This window comes from Mustela lutreola, chromosome 4 (genome assembly GCF_030435805.1).
Source record: "Mustela lutreola isolate mMusLut2 chromosome 4, mMusLut2.pri, whole genome shotgun sequence".
Taxonomy (NCBI): domain Eukaryota; kingdom Metazoa; phylum Chordata; class Mammalia; order Carnivora; family Mustelidae; genus Mustela; species Mustela lutreola.
In genome coordinates this window covers 10878337-10901599 of record NC_081293.1, presented here as the reverse complement: position 1 = coordinate 10901599, position 23263 = coordinate 10878337, and the positions used below count along the sequence as shown (strand labels likewise).

Below are 23263 nucleotides of genomic sequence, written 5' to 3'. Positions count from 1 at the left end.
TGGAGAAAGGGGAACCCTCTTACACTGTTGGTGGGAATGCAAGTTGGTGCAGCCACTTTGGAAAACAGTGTGGAAATTCCTTAAGAAATTAAAAATAGAGCACCCTATGACCCTGCAATTGCATTACTGGGTATTTATCCCAAAGATACAGATATAGTGAAAAGAAGGGCCATCTGTACCCCCGTGTTCATAGCAGCAATGGCCATGGTCACCAAACTGTGGAAAGAACCAAGATGCCCTTCAACAGATGAATGGATATGGTCCATTGTTGATTTAAACTAGCAGTAATGAAGTCATTATATAGTAGATATGGTCCATATATACTATAGAGTATTATGCCTCCATCAGAAAGGATGAATACCCAACATTTCTGACAATATGGACGGGACTGGAAGAGATGATTTTGAGTGAAATAAGTCAAGCAGAGAAAGTCAATTATCATATGGTTTCACTTACTTGTGGAGCATAAGGAATAACATGGAGGACATTGGGAGATGGAGAGGAGAAGGGAGTTGGGGGGAAATCAGAGGGGGAGACAAACCACGAGAAACTGTGGACTCTGAGAAACAAACTGTGGGATTTGGAGGGGAGGGGGTTGGGGGGTTGGGTGAGCCTGGTGGTGGGTATTATGGAGGGCACGGATTGCATGGAGCACTGGGTGTGGTGCATAAACCATGAATTTTGGAACACTGAAAATAAAATGAAATTAAAAAAAAAGAATAAAATTACTTATATGGACTCTTCCAACGTTTGGAGTATATCAACTTAAAAAACAAAATACAACTCAACTTCAATGGCCAATTGACACAAATGGTTCCAAGGCTGTTCTCCCACCACCCATTGAGACTGGGGCAGCAGGGATTGGGGATAATGTTCATTTAACCTTCTGAGCTTTCTGGGCAGACTTGATCACCTTGCCAGCTGCCTTCTTGTCTGATGATACCCACAACAACTAACTGTCTCATGTCACGAACAGGAAAATGGCCCGGAGGAGGATAGCTCTTGAGAGATGCTCTTAACACACACAGACGTGCCGGGAACCATACTGACAACAGCAGATTTCATCGTAAAAGCTTCGGAAGGAAAGGAGAAAGTTTTGTGGACCATTTGAGTTTTTTGTGTGTATGGCAGTTTTATTATTTGTTTTTAAAATCAGTACTTTTTCATGGACACAATTTGACCAAAAATCTGTCACAGAATTTAGGATCTTTTCAAACAAAAGTTTAATGAGAAAAACAGCAACAACAATAACAAAAAACCTGAAATACAAAAGTTTTTGTTTGTTTGTTTGAGTTGCGTTTGACTTTTTCACTTAGAAATTTCTGGTTCATTCTATTATTTCCCATAAATTTTTGGTTTCATCATCTTTTTTTCCCCCTTGAACATCTTTCATTTCTCGCATGAATATTTCCTACAAATAAATCCAGAATGCAGCCTCTTTATACAGAGAAACTCAACATTATTTTATTTTTGCTTTTCTAGTATTTTGGATTTCATGTATCAACTTTGCTCTATAACTCTGGTCATCACCTTTGGCCAAAAGCAATAGCATGTTTACCAGAGCAAATAAGACAATTAATTACTAAAATGCATATGATCAATAGGTTATAATCTCAGGGTGTTCTTTACAAAGTCAATCAAACTCTATTAAAGAAGCAAGGAACAGATTCTTTGTACTGAAAAGAAAAGCCATAATTCATTGTCTCCAGACTGCTTTACAAGTATATTATTATATGAGTAGGTAGTAGAAAAATACCAAGGGTAGCAGCCTGGGTTTGACATCTGATACAGTTAGGAGCATCTGTTACAATCCAAGAGATTAAGGATCATGAACGTTTACTGTATGATAGAACTAGATGAAAAATTATGAAAAAACCTATTATATTAAAAGCTATTTGGCTCCATATTTTGCATGGATAGAATTCTTTTGCAATTGATTTTGGAAACAGGATGGAGGACATTATAAAATGTCTGGACATTTCATGAAGTATAGTAAATTTTGACCCCTGGAAGCATGTGATCTTGAACTCTTACTATAACAACTAGAAAGTATAGGTCTGAGGCAAGATGATTCAGTGGTTTCCATTTGTAATGATCCTCTTTTCCTGGCTGAGAGCCTGAAGGTCACGTTATTGCTTGTGTTTTTGTTTGGTTCATTCAAGCGTCCTTCTATAGTTCAGCATCTTCCAGCTTCTTGGAGGAAGATACCAGTTCATTCTCCTGAGTAAAGAATATATAAAAAGTAAAAATAATTCTATGTTCTCCAGTGGAAATGGACCCTTACCTCCTTCTATATTGTTTTATGCCAGGACAGTAGAGACATCTGGGCCACAATCTATTCTCCGGTGTTCCTAATAGTTGTGTTCTTTTAGTGGCTCAGTCATTTATGGGTATTTATTAGACTTCTGGCCCTGCCCCACCCTCTATACTCCTGATATATTTCCAATTACTTATGTCAGGTTCTCTCTAAAGTGTGTGATCAGTCTGCTTCCCATTCAGGAAGGCTCTGATTCCTGTATCTTGGAATACAGCATTAGGTCACCCTGGCCAGGGTCCAGGACTCTTGTCTTCCTCTGCGTGATCCCTGCTGGCATATTCAGGTCTAGGAACTTGGTTTCTGTCTTGTCCCATATGTATAAGTCTCTGGTTGTTGTTTTCTTCCTGGTAGTTCTATATGATGGTATTGTGTGCAGAATGGTACATTGTTCTTTTGTACGCGTGGCCTAATTTTGTTAACTTGTTATGTGTAGAATTTTGAGTTTCAGTAAGGACATTAAGAAGAAGGGATAAAGAGATGAGTAGAACAGTCTTTGCTCTTCAAGAGGAGAAATACACATATAAATGATGCCCCAATTCAAAAAGGACAGAACTCTAATAGTAGATATAAAAACCTGTTCAGGTATAGGACTTGATTATAAGTATTATTACCAACATCCCTAGTTTGTGGGTGAGATAACGGAGGCTGAGAATGGCTGCTTTTCCAAGATCATGGAGCTTGTACAGGTCAGAGTTGGGGCTGGAACCAGGGCCTCTGGCTTTAGTACCGTTTGCTCTAACAGTGGAGTCCTCACGTTTCCTGATCTTCTGTGTCATGGACAGCAACTTTTAACTGGGTGTGCCTGGTGGTCTGCTTCCCAACTGATGCTATGGTGGGGGGGGCTTCCATTTACTGCCAGAGTCTTTTGCCACTGGGCTCTGCCTTACTAGCAAGACACACCTAGATGCTGAAGGCACCTGTCAAGGAATTGGCAGGTTTTTTTATCTTCCTGAAACTACAGAGCCTGTTGGTAGGTTTCCTATAGCAGCTGGGGATCCCAGTTGCTGCTCCCATAGTGACCTTCCCTTTCTTATTCTAGAACTCAGATGCAGGCCACATGACGGTTCCTCCTTCAACACCAGGTCCAGGGTACAGCTGCAAGTAGCTCCCCATTGGGAGCCTTCAACATCAGCTTGGCATTGAGCACAAACTTGGCAAAGGACGCATCTTCAAGGGCTTTCTGAGTTGTACCTGGAAATACCACTTAGTGTTTCATCTGAAACAGCTCTTGAAACAGGATCTAATCCATGGTAGAATGGTCAATTTTAGGTTTTAAGTAAAGAAAACCAAACTCAAATTGTTTAAGCATAGAAGACATACATTAGCTCTTGTAACTTGCAAGTCTAGGAGTGAATTCAGCTTCAGGTCTGGTTGGATCCAGAGGCTTAAACAGGAGGAATAATTCTCCCACCTCTTAGATTAGTTCATCCACATGGTGGGTGAGATGGCTATCCACAGCCTGAGACTCCAATCCTGTTGGCTTAGGCATCCCAAAAGATACAGTATTCCCATAGGCACCAGCAGCAAGTTGCTGACTGCCACAACTTGAGTTCATGACATCCTTGTGGTAAGGTGGGTTGGGAGGGGCTGTATCACGGTGGGTTCCACACAGAAGCGGGGGTGGGGAGCTTTAGTACCAAAAAGAGGAGGCAGGGGTGCTAAACAGACAAAGATACAGGCTTATCCCTGTAGCTGGCTTCCACAGGGGAATTCTCAAACCCCCAAATGATCTGAGGGCTGCTATGGGGTAGAATCATCATTCCCCTTAGTAGAGCCTGAACTCAGTTTTCCAAAAGACTCAACAGAAATCCCCGATTATAGTTCACCTATTTCCTTACCTGATACTCTTTTCCAACAACTAGATTTCAGAGACATGTATACGTATTGGGTCCTAGAATAGGCTGGGGTACCTTAAAAATCCCCTGGATGGATAAGCATGTGAAATCCTAGCCCTGACTCCAGACTGCATTTGTAACCTTATCTCTACTATGTTGCTACTGCAGCCCATTCTAGCTAGAATGACTTCACAGAATATGAAGTAAATGAATATATTTTTAAAGACATAACCTGAATATGATAAAATGAGCACTTCCCTTATTTTGCAAAGAAATCAGATCCTGTCATTCATTTGATCTAATTGTGAGGAATTCCTTTGTATTTCATAGTGCAAGACACACATTTCACTCAGATTTTAAAATTTATGTTTTCCAGCGTTCATTTTGTAGCGGGATGAGTATGCGGCTCACGGTTGTAATCTGCCAGCAATTTCTTCCCTCCATTGTTTGTTATTAACTTGGCACTTTTGTGCTGCAGAAACTGCTCCTCTGTGATTTGATTCCACACTGACAAGGAATACGGACATCCCTGAGAGGGCCTGATGGCTCTTACCTGGACAAGACCCACATCGGAAAGCACAGGTGCCGGCAGGAGGTGTTTCTCTAGCTCAATTCACCTCAGTGCCTGGGAGCGCAAAGTAAGTTAAATCTTCCGTCTGGTACCAGTGGCATCTCGCGCTGAGTTGTACTAAAGGAACAAATGCAGAAGGGTTTTGTGATGGGAAAGTCTCTGTGGCTTCCTGTGTCTGCTCTGGTGTTTCTCTACCTTCTTATCTGGGGATGTCAAGATCTAATTGCATAATCCTGCCTCCAGCTCCCTAATCAGGGGATGGGAAGAATTCTTGGAAGTGAGGGAAATGGGAAGTGGATGCAGCATAATTGGGAATGGTGTGTTCCCATGAAGAAAGTTCTGCTTAGATCTCATGTGTAGGCTTCCTGATCAAACTTAGGGTGTTTTCAGGGTAAGAAAGAGCTCGCTGTGCTCTGAAATCTTGCTTCCGTGTCAGCCCGCTAGCACCAGCAGCAACGACAAACACACCAACACCGTTTGCGGAGCTCCCTCTGCACTGGGCATCCTGCTGGGCATGCAGAGTTTATTATTCTTCAACCCTGTTTTGGGTAGCCTTGCCAGCATGTCTCTCCACGTTCATCCGGCTCACAGTGTCTGCAGAAAGAGGGAAAGAACTGCCAGTGATGCCGCCTGCTAGATAGGAAGCAACTTCAAGCAGCTATGCTGTCCTGGGCACTGTGCTTTCTCCACGGGCCCTCCAAGCCACATGGCAACTCTGAGAGCAGAGGTTACTAACCCCATTTTACCGAAGAGGAAAGCAAAGCTCAGCCAGCTGGAGTAACTCGCCCAAGGTCAAAGAGCCATCCAGCTCCACGTAAAAGCCCAAGCCTGCCCAGCTGTATAGCCTGCCTTCCTTCTGCTGCTGCGGGTCTCCAAGGGGTCCAAGGGGCAAGCAGCTCTGCGTCTGTGACTAGTCACAGTATCGCTCTCAGGACTGTCCTTGTCCAGCGTGACGATGCACGTTCCTTTACGGCAGCAAATAAAGGGCAAATGGCTTGTCAGCCCAGTTACTCTAGCCACCATTTTGGGGCAAATGTTTTTGGTGGCCAAGGAACAGTGGTGTGTTGAACTTCCTTCTGCAGTGATTTCTTCCCCTGTTATGACCCCCATTAACAGGACCTCAAACATGCTGAAGGGACTCTGGAGTTTCAGAGCTAAGGGGTCAGGATTCAAGGCATTTGGGTCATAGTCTGTCCCCATCAGCTTGTGATTGGAGGGGGGCAAAATGGCATCTGCAGTGGGTGGCTAGAGAGAGGTGGTTCCTCCTTTCAAAGCTCTCCCCACCTCTGGACCCAGGGTTAGAAGCTGGGTCAGTTTTTCCATCTTTGTTCTATGTTTCTGCCTCTGAGCAGAGCCTTGTCTGATTGCTGACCGAACACAGGGCTGTGGACTCACTCTTTCTACCTAAGGAAACAGTGACTCTCCTGTCTCTCCGCGCCCTTCCCTGGGGCCTCCCTTCTCCCTTCTGCTCAGGCTTGAGATGACCTCACCTCCTCCCTGTGACTTGATCTGCTCCTCTTACTTATGTTTAAGTTCAAGGCACCTCCGCACAGTCTTGCATGAAGTCTCAGGTGAAGGAGTTGGTGGGATCCTCTGTTTGGAAACTTCTCCTAGCTGCGCACCCAACTTAGAATAGTCTCAGCTCCTTCTCATAGCCTGTACCCCTCCTGACCCCGCTGTTCGCCTGCTCAGACCTCGTGTTATTTTGCTTGCATTCTGGCCATTCTGCGTTTCTTACAGACCCTCCCATCTCGGTCCCATCTTAGAGCCTTGGACTTGCTCTTTCTTCTTTTGGCTTCTGCCTTCCGGATGTTCCCTTCTTAGCCCCACAAGAACCACCTTGGGGAGGCCTGCTTTTAATCCAAAGGAGCCCCTCAATCACCGGCTGCCCTATCAGATCACCCTGGTTTATTTATTTATAATACTTACCAATATCAAAACTTTATCCTATTCACATATCCACCTTTTATACCCATGAGCAGCACATTGTGGTCAGGGTCAAGCACGATGCCTGGCATGGAGTGAACCTCCCATAAACATTTTCTGGATGCAATAATAAGAGAGTTTCCTGGAAAGCAGTAGTTTTTCGGTATATGTTATTGGATAAATGACTTCATCTCTTTCTGAAATCATTGTCCTAGACTCCTAGAGGGCCAGAGATTCCCTAACAAATGGGTCATAGGTCAAAATCATTTTGAGACCTCTTTTTCCTTCAAGTCAGAGAGGTTTTGGGATGCCAGCATCTCCCAGGTTACTGGCTGGGCCTCTAAGGTTTGAAGTATCCTGAGAGCAAGTGAGAAGGAATTTTCTAGCTCCCATGGGGCTTCCTTAATTTTTAGGCAACCCGACTGTCAGAAAGCTGAACTCAACAACCCATTTGTTGTCCTGGTTCAAGGGAGGATGCCAGCTGATCACTGGGACCATGAATGGGTAAATTTGTGTTTTCTCATCCACACTTTGGTCATTGAAACATTTCACTTGAGTTTCACTCTGTATCTCCTTTTACTTCATTTTGCCTTAAGTGAGATAGACACAAGCTAGTTCACTTTGAAGGCATCGTCATCTGTTCAATGCAGAAGTCTTGGATTCATAAATCTTTCTGATTGCTTGAATAGAACAGGATTTCCTTTGAAAATTCTTTCCCCCCCCTTGAAGTCTTTTTCCCAGCCAATGTGTTTTGAAACCACTGTCGTGCTATTATGCTGGTTAGCTGTTTCTGATCAGTTGTCCACATGGGAATTACTTAGAACATATGTTCTTATTACTGGCATAAATGAAGGACGTTTTTAAAAAGAACTCAAGGGAATACAAATACAAAATCTTACATTTGATATAAAACTTTTATTCTTGTTAAATTCGTGGCAGCAGGGAACAGCTCTCAAGTTGATCAATGTCAGACTGAAATCTTCTCTTTAGAATTTTATGGTCTTGGTCTTTAAAAAATTTTATTAGAAGACCAGTTCATGGTCAGAAGCACCTGTTATCATCAGCCCTCGCACCTAGCACCTGAGTACTCACTGGTGCTCCGAAGCTCAGTGTACCTCACTGCCTTCTGGAGCTGATTTGGAAATTCTGGCACAGGGGAAAGAACAGAACACGAGGGGACCCTGGAGAGCCATATAGAGACTCTCGGCCTCAGTTTATTTTCATCTGTGGAATGGGAATGGCCCCACATCTACCCTTGCAACACGGGGGAGGATGAGATGACGTATTTAAGCGCACATCGATACAAGTGAAATATGTTAACACATTTCTAATAACTTTTTTTTTAAGATGGAAAGATCCGGGCATTTTTTTACAGAGAAGATTTATTTGTTTATTTTAAAGGGAGGGAGAGCTAGAGGAAGGGAGGGAGGGAGTGGGGGAGGGGCAGAGGGCGAGGGAATCTCAAGCAGACTCCCGGCTGAGCGAGGCCCTTGATGGGGGCTCGATCCCAGGACTCTGAGATCATGATCCGAGCCAAAATCAAGAGTCAGCTACTTAACTGATTGAGCCACCCAGACACCCCTGTCAGTAGCTTAAAAGAAAATTCACAATCCATCCATAGGATCATTAGCTAATCATCTTATCTGAATAGTGTGATCACTTTATAATAGATACAAAGTAAGAGGAAGGCTGGCCAGCACGATGTGGCGCATGTCTGGTTCTGGCTGGAATGGCATCAACCAACGGCAAGGACTGAACTCTGCTTCTGGGGAAGGACTAGGCAAGGGGAGGGTAGGATCTAGAGAAAGAAGCCCGGGAGGCAGAGCTCTTGACGGGACCCTCGCAAGTCTGTGTGGATTACTGGGGACTTGGGGTAGAGGGCTTGGTCTTTCTCTGACATGCTAGTCAGTGGTCTGCACTCCTGAAACCAAAGACGATGCTGGTGAGAAGCCACAGAAGCTAAGTGCCTTTGTGGAGATCATAGAGAATGAGTGCTGAGCCATAAATGGCATCCGGTTCCGTGGTTTCAAGCATCACTCCACTGGCTGCCCTCTTTCTAAAGCAGGGATGTGCCTCGAGCTCTATTTCTGTGTTTCCAGCCCTCCCCTGGGTGCTCCCATCCGGAGGTCATGCTAGGACCCTGCACACAGTACAAACAGACCCAGAATAACTATCTGTCATCTACTGTCCACAACCAGCTTTTTCTCCGTCTCCTCATTTCCCTCCATGGCATCACCCGGTTCAGCCAGCCTCTGACTCAAAGCCTTCTGCCTGACCATTGTTTTCTTTGCTTTTTTCTTTTCATTTGGGCATCCTTGGATGTAACAGAGTGCCCTCGTATGTCACCTTAAGTTTCTTTTCTCAGACTTTGACAAATAAACTACCACGCGAATATCTTTTCTCTTCTCAGGGTAAAAATCACACTCCCCAGCTTGGCATTCAAGATCCTGCCTAATTGGGCTCTCTCATCGATTCACTCTGACCTCCCACTGCTCCCTTATTTAAGTCCTCAGCTCTAACCAGCCCAACTGGCCTCCTCACCAGTCACTGAACACACTGAGTGAGTTTTCCACCTCCAACGTTTCTTGCCTGCTGTTCTTTTCCCTGAAACACCCCCTTCTCCAGCCCTAGCCCTGCAGCTCAAAATCCCATCCAGTCTTCAAAGTTCTGCTCAAGCAGAGTTCTGCCACTCTGCCTTGATGTCCTGCACCGGAAGCATGGTCTCTCTTGCCTCGTGCAGGGGGAGCAGTCACTCCGGACGCAGGCCGACCTGGGCCTGAACTCTGTCTCTGCTATGACCAGCTGTGGGCCCAGAAGCCTCAGTGTCCACCTCTCTAAAAATGGGGATAATAACATCAATGTAGGATTCTTGGGAGACGGTGTTCCCAGAGTGTCTAGAAGAGTGCCTAGCGCATCGATGTAGCCTGATGAAAGAACTCTTCATGGCCTCCGCGTTCTGGGTATCCTGCTTCCTTCATGGCCTCTGCACCAACACACACCCATGGGACTTGAGTTCCTGGGTGTGTTGGAGAGGCATCATTAAGATGCACTCAAATTCCACCTCTGTTGCCTATGAGCTGTGTGGTGTGAGATGAGTTTATTTCCCTCTCTGTGCTTCAGGTTTCAGATCTGCAAATTGGGGATCATAATAAGAGCGCTGAGGTCACAAGGTAATGTCATGAGCTAATACCTAGCTTTGGCACACTTTTTTTTTTTTTTTGTAAAGATAGTGGATATTTTAGTTTTGTGGATCATGTGGTTTCTGTCACAAATACTCAATCCTCAGCGCGGCTGTTGCATTGAGAAAGCAGTCAGAGACAGCACATAAATGAGTAGGCATGGCTGTATCCAATAAAACTTTATTTACAAAACAGGTGGCTGGCTATAGTCTGCCAAGCCCTTAGTTAAGACAGATACTGCTCAGAACAGAGCCTGGTCCTCAGTGACAGTTAGTGGCCTAGTATTATTGTGGAGTGGGTTCTGTTTGCTTGATTTGATCGAAAGTCATAAGAACAAGTTTTATAGCTCCTTCAACACAGTCCCTGTGGTCGGCACGAGAACAGCTCCCCCCAGAGATGTCCATGTCCTAGGCCTTAGTATACGCGATTATGTTAGGTTACATGGTGTCTTAGTGAGTTTGAATTGCGAAAACATCATAGGCTGGGTGACCTGAACAATGACACGGACCTCTCACAGTTCTGGAGGCCAGAAGCCCGAGCTCAGGGTACTGAGGTTGTCAGGTCGCACTAAGGATGTGCTTCTGGTTGCAGACTACTGATCCTCATATGGTCAAAGGGGCAAGAGAATTCTCTGGCCTCGTTGTATAAGGGCACTCGTCCCATTTACCAGGAATCCACTCTTAGGACCCAATCAGCCCCCAAAGTTCCCACCTGCAAATACCATCACATGGGGAGTTAGGACGTCAACATGTGAATTTTACAGGGGTGGGTATGGGAGAGGACATTCAGTCCATAATACATGACAAAGGGAATTCATGCTGCAGGTGGAATTAGTTTGCTACTCCGCTGACCTTAAAATTGGAGGGTTGTCCTGGATTATCTGTAATCACATGGATCCTCAGAAGGAGACGAGAGAGGCAGAAGACAGAATCAGAGAGGTGGGGTCTGCTTCCTGTTGTTGGCTTTGTAGATGGTGGGTGGGGCCATGAGCCGGGGCATGTGGGAAGCTTCTACAAACTGGAGAAGCAAGGCAATGGGTTCTGCCGAGAGCCTCCACACCGGAGCGCTCCCTGCCAACAATCTGAGCTTAGCCATGGGAGACCTGTGCGGGACTTCTGATATCCTTAAGATAATAAAGCTGTGTTGTTCTGAGTCCCTGCAATGGTGGTAATTTGTGACAGCAGGAGTAGAAAATGGATATAATCTCCAGTGCCCCTGGTGCAGAGGACATACACTAACCATTTGGAAGGGATACACTTATTCCTGTCTCACGTCTGTGTGAGGAAAGGATTTGACATGTATTCCTATCATAAACACCGATATGCTCCTAAGGCCCTTACCATCGGCTATCTGTCCTTGTGTTGTTGCTGAACAGTAAATAATTATTGACTCTTCAAAACACGGCAGACAGAGTCTGCTCTGGGACGTTCATTTTCCTTTTTTTCTCGGCTCCATTTCCATTTCATAAATCATTTTTACTAGCCTCCTCCCAGGACACCATTTGAAATGTTATTGTGTAATACTTCATCTCTCCCCAGACTTAGCGATTTACCAGAAAATTGCTTTTCCCTCTCTCCTCTTCTACTCTGCGTTTTAATTGTGCAAAATGGAATTCGTTGCTGTTTGAAGTTGCCTTGTCTATTCTATCCGTCCCTGTTTCTATTTCTATTCGCGTGTCTCTGCTCTTCTCCGTTGCCAAATGGGAGTGTTTTTCTATCCTTCCGGAAGTTTTTCCTGATCTCTTTTCCCTGATACCCAGAAGAGAATCACTGGTACCATCCCCTGGGTGTTTTTGGAGAGCAGCTGAAACGATGTTTCTTAATTTTGCTTTGGCTTAAGAAAGACTAGGCTTCCCCAGGAGACAGAATCTGGTCTTACTTGGAGCCGTCTGGATATTAGCCATTCCTTCCTGTTTCTCACTAAATTGGCTTTTGTAACAGCAAAAGACAGCACACCTCTTCTCTGCTGTGGACCGGGATGCAGGTGTCCTGAGGGAGCACTTACCTCCTGGACTGTTGTATCTGTATTTAGCTGCAGTGAGGCACCTGCAAGTGGTTACCAAGATGAAAAACTGCTCTCGGGGTGGCTCAGCCGGTGAAGCGTCTGCCTTCCGCTCAGGCCGTGATCCCAGGGTCCTGGGATTGAGCCCGGCATCTGCATCTGGCTCCCTGCTCAGCAGGGAGTCTACTTCTCCCTCTCCCTCTGCCTGCTGCTCCCCATGCTTGTGCGCTTTCTCTCTCTCTCTCTGTAAAAAACAACAACAAAAAAGCTGCTCTCCCACTCTGCAAAATGTCCAGACACTAGTGAAGGATCGACTTCTCTGTGCAAACGGGTTTCTCCTCTTCTCCTCCCGGACTGTAGCTAACCCACATCGTCCAGCCTCTCCTGGGAGACCACACAGCTGAATTCTACCCAAGGAATTTGAGTGGCCATGACGGGGGTCCCCTTCAGGCCTGGGCATGACAACCCTAGCATGCTGTCCCTCATCCTTCTCCTTGGCAGGCTGGCCGGACTGGACGTGACCCCCTTCCCACCCTGGGTGACCTCAGCAGCTAGGTCCTGCAGAAGGCACAGCTGGGCTTTGTGGAGGAAGATGGTCCCGCCGTCCACTTCCCCTGCCCAGGACCGTCACACGAACAAGCAGTAAACATCCCCTGCTTTGCCTTAGTACAATACTTGGCATTACCCTAACGAGTATATGAGGCAGGACATTTTGAGATTGTATAAGTGACATGGGAAAGTTTTAGTGGTTTTATGTTTGTTTCCATGTTTAACAAGAAAATTAAACTGGCGCACCAAGAAAACGCTTTTCAGGCATGCTATTATTATTATTTTTAAGATTTTATTTATTTATTTGACAGACAGAGATCACAAGTAGGCAGAGAGGCAGGAGGAAACAGGCTCCCTGCTGAGCAGAGAGCCCGATATGGGGCTCGATCCCAGGACCCTGGGATCATGACCTGAGCTGAAGGCAGAGGCTTTAACCCACTGAACCACCCAGGCGTCCCTCAGGCATGTTATTATTTAGGGCATGGCTAAAGTAGTCATTTAAGTTCAAATAGGAATCGCCTGGGGAAAGAAAAGGTAATAGTGGTATTATATGTATCCTTGGAAATATTTAAAATTATTTTGTATGTGTTTTGATTTCCCTAAATGTTGAATCCTGAGGCGATTTCTTAACTTTTTTTCTTCGATGCTGCTCATTTGTAATCTCTTTTTGGTGCCGAATGGGCATCTAGTTCGAGGCTCCTGTCTTCGGGATAGCATTCCATGCCGTGTCCTTCTATGGTTCTCTTATCCATCTCTCCAGGTCGTAGGTGTTGCTGAGCTACGCATCCTTTATTGACACGATCTAGAACAAGACCCTGGTCTCTTCCAGACAGAGAAGCCCAGTGTTTACTGAAAAGTAGAAGAGAGGGGCACCTGCGTGGCTCAGTGGGTTAAAGCCTCTGCCTTCAGCTGGGGTCATGATCCCAGGGTCCTGAGATCTAGCCCTGCATCAGGCTCTCTGTTCATTGGGGAGCCTGCTCCCCCCCCACTCCCTCCCCCCCCCTCTCTGCCTACTTGTGATTTCTGTCTGTCAAATAAGTAAATAAAATATTTTTTAAAAAAGTAGAAGAGAGCCACAAAATAGTGTGTAGCAGCAACAGTGTGTGAGGTCGGGGGCCCTTAGAATTGTAGAGATCATGGGACTAAGCATAACTTAAAGATAATGGAGTTTTCAAAGTTCCAAGGTGGGTCAAGTGAATGTTTGATGTAGATATAATTTTTAAAATATCATTTTATCCATTTCTGAATGGCATGAATGAAATGATGTGTGTACTTATAGGAGATACGCACCAAAACTTAACTTAAACTGAAACATCTCCTGAAACCAGGCAAGTAACCACAATCAGAGATGTGGTCTGTGCGAGGCAGTAGGGAGGGGTAGGGACTGAGGCAAACCAGAAGCACGTGATGTGTTTAGGGGACGAGACCATGGTCTGGTTCTGGCTAAGGCTTTCCAGCTGGGAGTGTGGGCCCAGGGTGGTCAGATCTTTAGGTTTTTCAAGAGAAACTGGAAATTCCTACATTCATGGGAAAACTCCACTTCTAAGCCTCTACCCTGCACAAAATGAACATATTTATGGCATAGACACTGCCCAGGGACACTAGTTTCTGTCCTGAGCTGAGGAGGAAATTTCTACTTCGGACTAAGCTAGGATTCCTAAGAATTTCAGAACATGGTTTTCTTACCCAGTTAACTTGGATGGGCTTCAGAGGATGAATAACTCCTGTGTGAGGAGGTCTCGAGTGTTGGCACTCAGAGCCCGCTACTCAGAGCGAAGGGGTGGGTGCATTGTGGTGAGACTGTTGATGGTGAGGCCATGGCCATCTGCTCAGAAGAGGGACCCTTCATAGTCTGGCTGCTTCTTTGCAGGCGGCAGTGTCTGTTATCCAGTGGGACATGTTAGTAGTGTGCAGAGATGAAGTCCATGGGAATAAAGGCTCCTTGGGTGTCGGGGCGTGCCCACCCGGGCATCTCCACAGCACCTGTGTCCTGCCTGCACCTGGATAAAGGACCAGGGGTTCCCTATCCCGCTGTGCTGCCCTGCGGTTTCCTTCAGAGCTCTGAGTTGCAGGAGAGATGCTCCCCAAGCAGCCAGGTTCTCCTTGTGTCTTTGTGGGAAATGCAAAGAAAACAACTCACCGTTGTTTGCTGTCTTCCCTGATTTACCTGTACAGTGGAAATAACAACCTGCCTTAACTTGGGTCCCTCCCGAAGCAGATCCTGAGACACGTATCTGAGTGCAGGTGGCTTACTGGGGAGTTAATATCAGGAAGCGCACGTGCGGAAGTGGGCAGCAAAGGGACAGGGAACAGAGAGGAACCTATAGCGCATGTTAGTGAACCGGTCACTTTGTGGGCATCAGCGGCTCAATCCTTTGGGGACCTTCTGCAGCACCTCTGAAGACTATGCTGGCAGAGGACACGGAGGCTCGGTCATTTGTTTTCAGACTCTCCTTCCCTTTGGTTGATGGTCCCTCACTTTTCGGGGTTGCACCTGCTTACAGTGGAGGCCCCTCTCGTGGGGGCGAGGTGCTTCTGGCAGTGAGCCATCCTCATGCTGGAAACTGTCTCTCGCAGCTGCAGGTGAGCTCAGGTGGGCCAATGAGCGATGGGGTGGGGCATGAGCCACACCTCTGTCTGGAGAACAGGCTCCAGGAGAACCTGACCGATGTGAGGACTAGATCAAACGTGTTCGTCTGGGCCAAAGTGGGGCTGGACATGGGCTTTGCTTTTTGTGATGAGATTCTGTCTTGACCTCTAGGTTTTCATCTCTGCCTTTTGTTTCTCTCTTGTGTCCTCTGTATTCTCGTGATGACCTGGGGTCCTCCAGAGTGTTCTTGCGGAGGTCTGCAATCCTTTCAATGAGCTTCCGGGGACACAAGAACTACCTTGATTCTTTGGCCAAGACCAGTGGTGGATCTGAAGTATTCTTTGCACGTGGTACGTGCAGCTAGAACACCTACCATTTAGCCATTCGAGTGTTTCCTGAAGCTTCCCTGATACGGAGCCGTTCCTAATTCTACTGAAGCAATTGAGGTTGAATTAGTTGGGTTGAAAGGGCTGCTTGCAGAAGCACAGTTTAGAAGCTGAGACATCCTGGCCAATTGCATCATTAGGTGTTTAACACGTGATTCCATTTATTCTTGGCAACAACTCTGTGGGCAGGTGTTCCCTCCTTTGTACCAACAAACACATTATGTCTGAGTGGTAGCAAAAACAAGGGAGTGTGGGCATTTCAGGAGTTCAGGATATGTCTCCTGGGACTGTCAGAGTTTGTTCCTTAAGACAAGTGCATTGAATCTTAGAATGTGGTTTCTGACCAGCTGGTGGTAGTTGCACGGAGAGCTGTGTTGCATGGATTCGGAAACTATGAAGAGTTGGCTTTGGAGCACCTGCCGCCGGCATCTGAGCGAGACAAAGCAATGTCTGTGTCACGTTTCTGGTCTGCGGATGTAATTCTTAGTTATAATCACAGAGCCGAACGCCCCGGACAGTGGTTAACGTGATTTGAAAATGAAAATATTTCACAAGAAAATGAAAGTCTGGAAACTTGTCTAAGCCCTAAAGTCTATGATTTGAAATCAGACCGTTCCATATGCAATTTCTTTTGTTTATAAATTCTTTTGTTTACAAATTTCTATTTGCCCAGTCTGCTTCTCTGCACTCAGAAATAGGAAGGGCTTTATTTTTGTAAGCTTGTAACTGTAGGCTCTGGGGTTAAGCCCTCTGTAAATTCAGAGTTTACTTGACTGTATTTCAGCCGTGCCCTGGCTTTGACAACAGATGCTTCTCAGCAAAAGGGCAGAAATGGGGTTTTGTAGAAATGAACATAAGGGAGATACGAAAGAATGGCAGGTATTAAGACAACAGAAGCAGAGAAGTACAAAGTGTAGATAAAAATGTTTTATTTATAATTTTATTATTTATTTATATACAGATATGTTTAAACTTATAAATAGAAAATATTATTTATGTTTATAAATATAAAACATAAATAAGCAGAAACAGAAAATAGAAAAATAGAAACAGCAAAACTTTTGGCTTGTATTTGTGATCCTTTCCCAGTAGATTCTTGTTTTCTAGCTCTCAGAGAATGAGTCTCTTGCTTCAGTAGTGGGCCGAAGTACATGGGAGGTTGAAAGCTGAGACTGGTTGTTTAGAAAAGCCCATAGAGCTGATTTTAGTCTGCAGTCTGGAGAAGTCAGCCCCGTGCTCTGGCTGGGGAACGAGGCAAATTTGGGATGTTCGATGTCACACTGAGGCAGCCATTTCTGGAGCAGAAGTGTCCAGGGTTGGGGACCGCAGTCCCTCAGGTACTGATGGTGACTGACGTCTCTGGGTTGATGGACAGGACCCACAAAAGGGGGGATGCCCCATGTCCACAGGCTTTGAGTCACACACAGGGCTTCACACCTTCGTAAGGACAACTATTTTATGTTAATTGAGTGGGTCATTTATTCAGCAGGGAGTTACCAAGTGTTGGGATTCATTAAGGAGCAAAATAGAGGCATTCCTGCCCTCCTGGAGGTTACCCTTTGAATAGGGGAAAAAACCAAAACAAACCAAGGAAGAAATGACTGGGTCATTTTGGGCTGTGGCGGACATGACCAGAGGGGTGGGAGTGTGTGGGAAGCAGGACTGAGTGGAAGGACACCCTCTGTGTGGCAGCCAGTGCTAGAGCAGGGAGAGGATTCGAAGCTGGCAGTGGGAAGAGGGAGCCAGATGAAAACACTTGGCAAGTTGGCAAATCAGTTATAAGAAAAACTCATGCATTTGGATAGCTCTGGGGAATATTATGGAGGTGGCAGTCTTTGGGGACTGCAGACTGAGTTTGGTCCATGTTGGCTACTTACTCTCTGTGTGGGCTTGGAAAGCATGACAATCTCTCAGAGCCTTGTTTTGTAATGGTAGGGAGTCAGGAGATTAGTGGTAATGATGTAGGTTCTTAATCTGGTCCCTACAGGTGTGGCTCTCGCCTTTGGATGCTCCTTAGAACACCCAAGAAGACATCCAACATCGCGATGCCAAGGCTGCTGCCGGGCCAGTGATCCCAAAATGTTTATAGGCAGGACCCGGGCACCGGGCATTGTGGGCGCTCCCCTGGTGATTCCAGCTGCAGCCGGGGCTGAGAACATCCAACGTGACTACCTCCATCCTACCCTGTCACCAAGGTTCCCCCATGTTGTAGTGAGTGTCAGAATCCTCCTTCCTCTAAGGCTGGATAATATTCCTTTGGATGTACACGCCACATTCATGGTTTGTCCATTTATCTGTTGAGAGATACAACTTCTTGGCTCTTGTGAATAAAGCTTCTGTGCATATGGGCATGCAAGTATCTTTTTTTTTTTTTTTAAAGATGTGGATTTTGGTTCTTTGGCTATATACCCAGAAGTGAGATTGCTGAATCATTGGGTAGTTTTATTTTTAAATTTTTGAGGAATCTCCATACTGTTTTCCACAGGGGCTGCACCAGTTTGCATTCCCACCAACAGCACACAGGGCCTTCCAATTTCTCCATATCCTCGCCAACACTTGCTATTTTCTGGTTGTTGATAGTAGTAATCCCAATGGGTGGGATGTTTTGATTTCTTTTGAACAGCATGTATTTGCTGCCTGGCTCCAAAGCCCCTGGGCTTCATTTAGATGCCACCTGTGTTGGATGAAAGAGGAGGACAGCTGATGACCAATGCAGAGATGTCCAGAGTGGCCACTGGAATGGGCAATGGCAGAGGTGCCTTTCAGCCTGTAGCAGTTTTAAAAAGTGACAGAATGCACAGAAAACTATGTGAGTGGTTTGGAATTGACTAGATTACATGTTTGAACTCAAGTTTCGTAAAATCTGCCCCAGGGGAGCAGTGTCAGACAGAAACAAAAATGACCCAGCCAAGAGGCTGTTAATTTCTGTACTGATGCTATGTTTCAAGGTTTAATGATATTTTTAAAATATTTATTGGGATCACATTTTTGCAAAATATAAAACAAGACCTGCAGATTCGTTGGTGTTGAATGTATCTGTCTGAGCCCTGAAAATGGGGGTGAGGTGTATTTATTTAGCGAATGTATTTTTTTCCCATTTACAAAAATGTATTAGCTCAGGCTGTCATAACAAAATACCATAGACTGGGTGGTCTAAACAAAAGAAATTCATTTTTCTCACAATTTTGGAGTCTGGGAATTCCAAGATCAAGGTGCCAGCTCATTTGGTTCCTGGTGAGAGCACTCTTCCCTGGCTTGCAGAGGGCAAGGCAGAAAGCGTGAGCTCTGGTATCTCTTTCTCTTCTTATAAGGACACCATCCCCATTGGATCAGGGCCCCACCCTTATGACCTCAGTTGACCTTTGTTCCCTCCTCACAGGCCCTATCTCCAAACATAGTCACACTAGAGGTTAGGGCTTCAACATATGAATATTTTTAAGGGGGACATAATTCAGTTCATAGCAAAAGGTAATAAAGACTTTTCATAAAGAACCTAACCATTACAGAAATAAATCATGTAGAAAGTGAAAACCCCTTGTAGTTCTATCCTAACTATAAAACCACTGCTGATAGTTGGTGTATGTCCTTCCAAATATTATTTTTGTGTGTGTACCAACAGTTTTTGGAAACATGAATTTAAATGCTAAACATCAATGTGGTTTTTTTAACAACTTATGCTTCCTACTGTGACTTCCAGGGAGAGGGATGTCTGCAGTCTGCTTTCCCCTCAAGAATCAAAGACTAGTGCCACAGCAGGGGTCACAGGAGACTCAGCCAGAAGAAAGCCCTGAGTGAGTATAAACTTGGCCACGTTTATGGGAAAGAGAGTCGGAGGCAGAGAGACTTCACACTGCAGCTGAGATTCTGCTCTCTTGAAATTTCTAGGCTTGCTCCTTTGTTTGCTTTCAGAAATCATTGTTGATCTGATACGGTTTCTGATGCTGGCCTGTCTCCTGCTCAGGAGCTGGCATACGATAGACTCACAACACCCACTTAAGGTACCTGGTTCTTCCTCAAAAGCACTTATAAGCCAAGACCCACTGATAAGGGAGAGTTCCCATAAGGATGCTGCCTCATCTCGCAGATGGACCTGCCCGTGACCTGGATGTGATCTTCCTTCCTGCTCTGCCTTGTTCGAATACTTTTGTTCTGTGGTTTGCCTGTCCATGTTGATGGCCTATTCAGGTACATAGGTGGTTCTTGTTATTTATGGCTTATAAAGTTGCTGTAAATTAGCAAATATGGAACTATTGTTCCTAAGAGAAATATAAGGTTAGGTTCCTGTGAGCCTCTGGTCGCGAGAATATTGTCAACAAGTTAATACAGAACTTTATTTAATGCATGTGTTTCTGTTTAAAGACACCTGTGTAATATATCCTGTTGACTAAGTAACACTCTACTCACTTTACCTCATGCCTGAAGGGAGCTTTTACCTGCCACGTGTATTTTCTCTCTAAGGCACCTCACCACCTTCTTGCCCTTAGGAATGCTTGATGGTGCTTCAGCACTAGGAAGTTTTCAATAATGAAATCACCAACAAAAAGCAAAAAATGTAAAAAAAAAATGGCATTAAATAGGCTACAGGGAGAAGAGCAACAAGGAGGCAGAAGGGAGGCTGGTATGGCCTCAGCTAGGATCGTGCATATCAGGTGACTCAAATTTTTTGCTGCTTTGTCCATGCCTGGAATAATTGTAAGAGTGCTGCAATGATTTGGGGGTTACAAATAAATTTTAGCAAGTAGGTGAATTCACAAATAAGAATCTGCAAATGGGTCTTGCAGTGTATCTCCAGCCTGGTGATGGGGAGACCTTTGAAAAGTAGCATGTGGGCACAAAGAGCCCTGGCCTCAGAGGCGGGGGTGACCTGGGAATCAGGCTGGCTCTGCCCCAGTTAGCTGTGTGATGATGGGCAAAGCCCACATCTGCTATGAACCTTTGTCTCCTCCTTTGTAAGAAAGGGGTTTGACTTCAGTTACGTCTAAGGTCCTTTTTGCCTCTAAAGTTTGGAACTTCTGAGTTCTACTCTCAGGTAGAAGACAAATGGGTATCATGTGAATCACCGTGTTCACCTGCTGCTTAGAGTTAAAGAAATAATCACCTTTCTATCCATGCCAATCTTGTGGCATTATGTTTTCTCACATCAAGATCTTGGGCTTCAAAATAAAGTGCAGAAAAAGCTTTTCATACCTTGACTTGTAAAGAAATATCACAGATTGAAATTGCATCAAGAGCAAGGTGACAAACAAGACTTTATCACATAGAAAGAACATGCAGTTCTAGAGCCCAGGATGCCTTCTCCAAGAGAAGGAGCAATTGAAGGCATTTTTAGTATGACTTCAGGTTAACGTATCAGTAGAGATGTGTAGTCTGGTTAACTCTTCGAAGTGGAATCTGTGTAATTTTGCTCAGCAGGTGAAATGTAAGAGTAACCTGACAATGTTTTCAGAAGGAAGATATCCGAGAGTAGAAGTACAATTCCATGTTTATTGTGAAGTGAAATGACTTGTTAGAAGAATTAATGAACACCCAGCATGTGGGTATTCAGCCAATAATTTTTAATTAGAGTGGGACATGTTGTCACAACACAGGTTTATTAGATCATCATTTGATTAAATAAAATATTATGCAGTAGAAATTTCTACTCTTCCTTCTCATAGCTATGAGGAAAGTGCCAAGGATGGGTTAGAGGGAAGGTGATCCTTCCAGGTAGGTAAGTGAGAAAGCCACCAAGGAATATCCTGAAACTCATGCTTTCTACCATGTTTTTAATTAACTTGGCCCAGTTCCCACTGAAAGGTGAAGACAATCCATAATGTGTTGGAGTGCTTTATTTTTCTTCTCAAATCAGAACCCCATTTGTCACTGCCAGATAAGAAGTGAAAAGGTCATCTTCTCACTTTGAAATTTCTGAATCATTTAATAGCTAATTTGTTCTGCTAATTACTACCTTTCACTTCTGTAATTATTTTGAATTATTGTCCTCCTGCTATTATTAATGGGTAGAGTGGAGGACAATAAAACATGGTTCCAAGTCCCAAGTGGTTAGCTTGGCAACTGAGTTACTTCAAAGTGATTGGCAGAGAAGAATTTGCCATCCAGCTCAGCTTTGCTGGGTTGGTGACAAAAAATCAACAGCTAAAATGTTATTTGCATTTCCCCAATCTGGAACTACTTTTCATTAATATTTCTTGTGGAGAATCTTTTTTTGGCTGAGCACCAGCAATAATGAAGTTAAGTACACTTCCCCTGCTATGCTAATTGCTTTTGTGGTCCCCAGATAAATCTGGAACACCTGTTGGCTTAATCAACTATCCACAGACCTTCCAGAATCAGCCCACCAGCCACGTGGCCAGAGTGCTTAGGAGAAATCTTGGTTAAAAGCTGAGAACTAATTAGATGACATCCTGGGAAGAATTTCAATGTTACGTTTCTGGGATGAAATATCTATGAACATAGCCATATTGGTCTGACTTTTAAGGCATTTTAGTGAAATTTTCTGGATTGACCTTAAACAGACAATCATGTTGGTAGGATGTAACAGGTACCAGAAAGGTTTTCCTGTCCCATATTTTTCCCAAGCAACAGTTAGAGAGTGTAGATTCATTCTTCAAAAGCCAAGGGCTCTTTTGGTATTTGAAATGCCCTATTGTTGAAAAGATATCACCAGGAAGCCCAGCATCTTAAACATTTATCAACTCCCACCTCATTGGGGCTTCAAGATTGGATCAAGTTGGCGTGGTCCCTGAAGGGGAAACAGTTGAGAATAAACTTATCTGGCTCTGTAATTTTGCCCAGGGTATAAACCCTTCTCATAACATTTGATGGGGTTACTGTAATTTTTTTAATTAATGCACTTTCCACATTATATAAATTCATTGATTTTGTTCAAAAAGATTGAGGAGGCTACTGCGAGGTATAAGTGGAAGAAATTATGTAGCTCTGCCAGGTGGAGGTTTGGAAGTGTAGAATTTGAGAAGGACAGTTTGAAGTGCCTTCGAATTGTTGGCTGAAGGGTTAACATGGTATCGGGTTCGTTTGCTATGGGATAGAAGTGACAGCAGCAGAGAGCATAATATCTTCGTTTCCCAGCATTAATGATTACCATCTGTCAGCTGCAGAGAGACCTCATAGCATCGTGGAATAAGTATAGGGTTTGAGATAATAAATATAATAGCTACCACTAACTATGCTATTGCTTCTGAGCTATTGCTGTGCTCAGTTCTTTGCATGCATTATCTCATTCCCCCCTCTGTGAAGGTATCATCCTGGTTCCATCCTATAGATGAGGTACTTAACTAAATTCTACATGGTCACGTGGCTAGGAAATGGCAGAGTTCCTAGACTCAAATTTCAGACTCCAGTTTGTGTCTAGAACCCACATTCCTGAACATGGTGCTGCTATTTTGAGGGACCCAGAAAGTTTTTTCTCTGGGTAACAGGAAAAGGAATAGTTATATTGCAAGTAATCATAAGAAGGCTTTTGTGGTTTAGAAAAACCAACAAATGTTAAGGAATAAAGGGCCCGAATTTGTTGCTGCTGTGACTACGGGTCTTCCAAGTATCTGACCTCAGTCTTCCTGGTGCTTCTACCCGCCCCCCTCCCCCCATCAATGAGCATTCTCCATCCCATTCTCCATCTGGGTAACCCGTGGTGTTCAATCCCACCTGCTCAGAGAGATCCCCACCAGAAAGTCTTAGTTATTGAAGTAAGAGAAAGATACACTGATAGGAGGCCTTTCTACCTAGTCTTCCAGTGGATCCCACAACGTGATCCAGTCCAGGTGTGTTCGTGGTGTGCTAGGAAGAGTCTAGCTCTATGGGTGAAGGCCTTCAAAAGCAAAACTGCTATATCCTGCTTCTTTTAAAACATTAATTAATTTTTTGGAGAAGTTTTAGATTTATAGAAAAA

General features: G+C 44.7%; 1 long non-coding RNA gene across 1 annotated transcript in view; it reads left to right on the top strand.

The window, feature by feature from the left end:
• Positions 1 to 4553: 4553 nt before the first annotated feature.
• LOC131830262 (uncharacterized) overlaps positions 4554 to 23263 on the top strand; it is a 96537-nt gene continuing 77827 nt past the window's right edge. The window contains exons 1-2 of the long non-coding RNA XR_009353087.1: positions 4554 to 4790; positions 19052 to 19145. This is a non-coding gene — a long non-coding RNA (uncharacterized LOC131830262). The remainder of the gene's footprint in view (positions 4791 to 19051; positions 19146 to 23263) is intronic.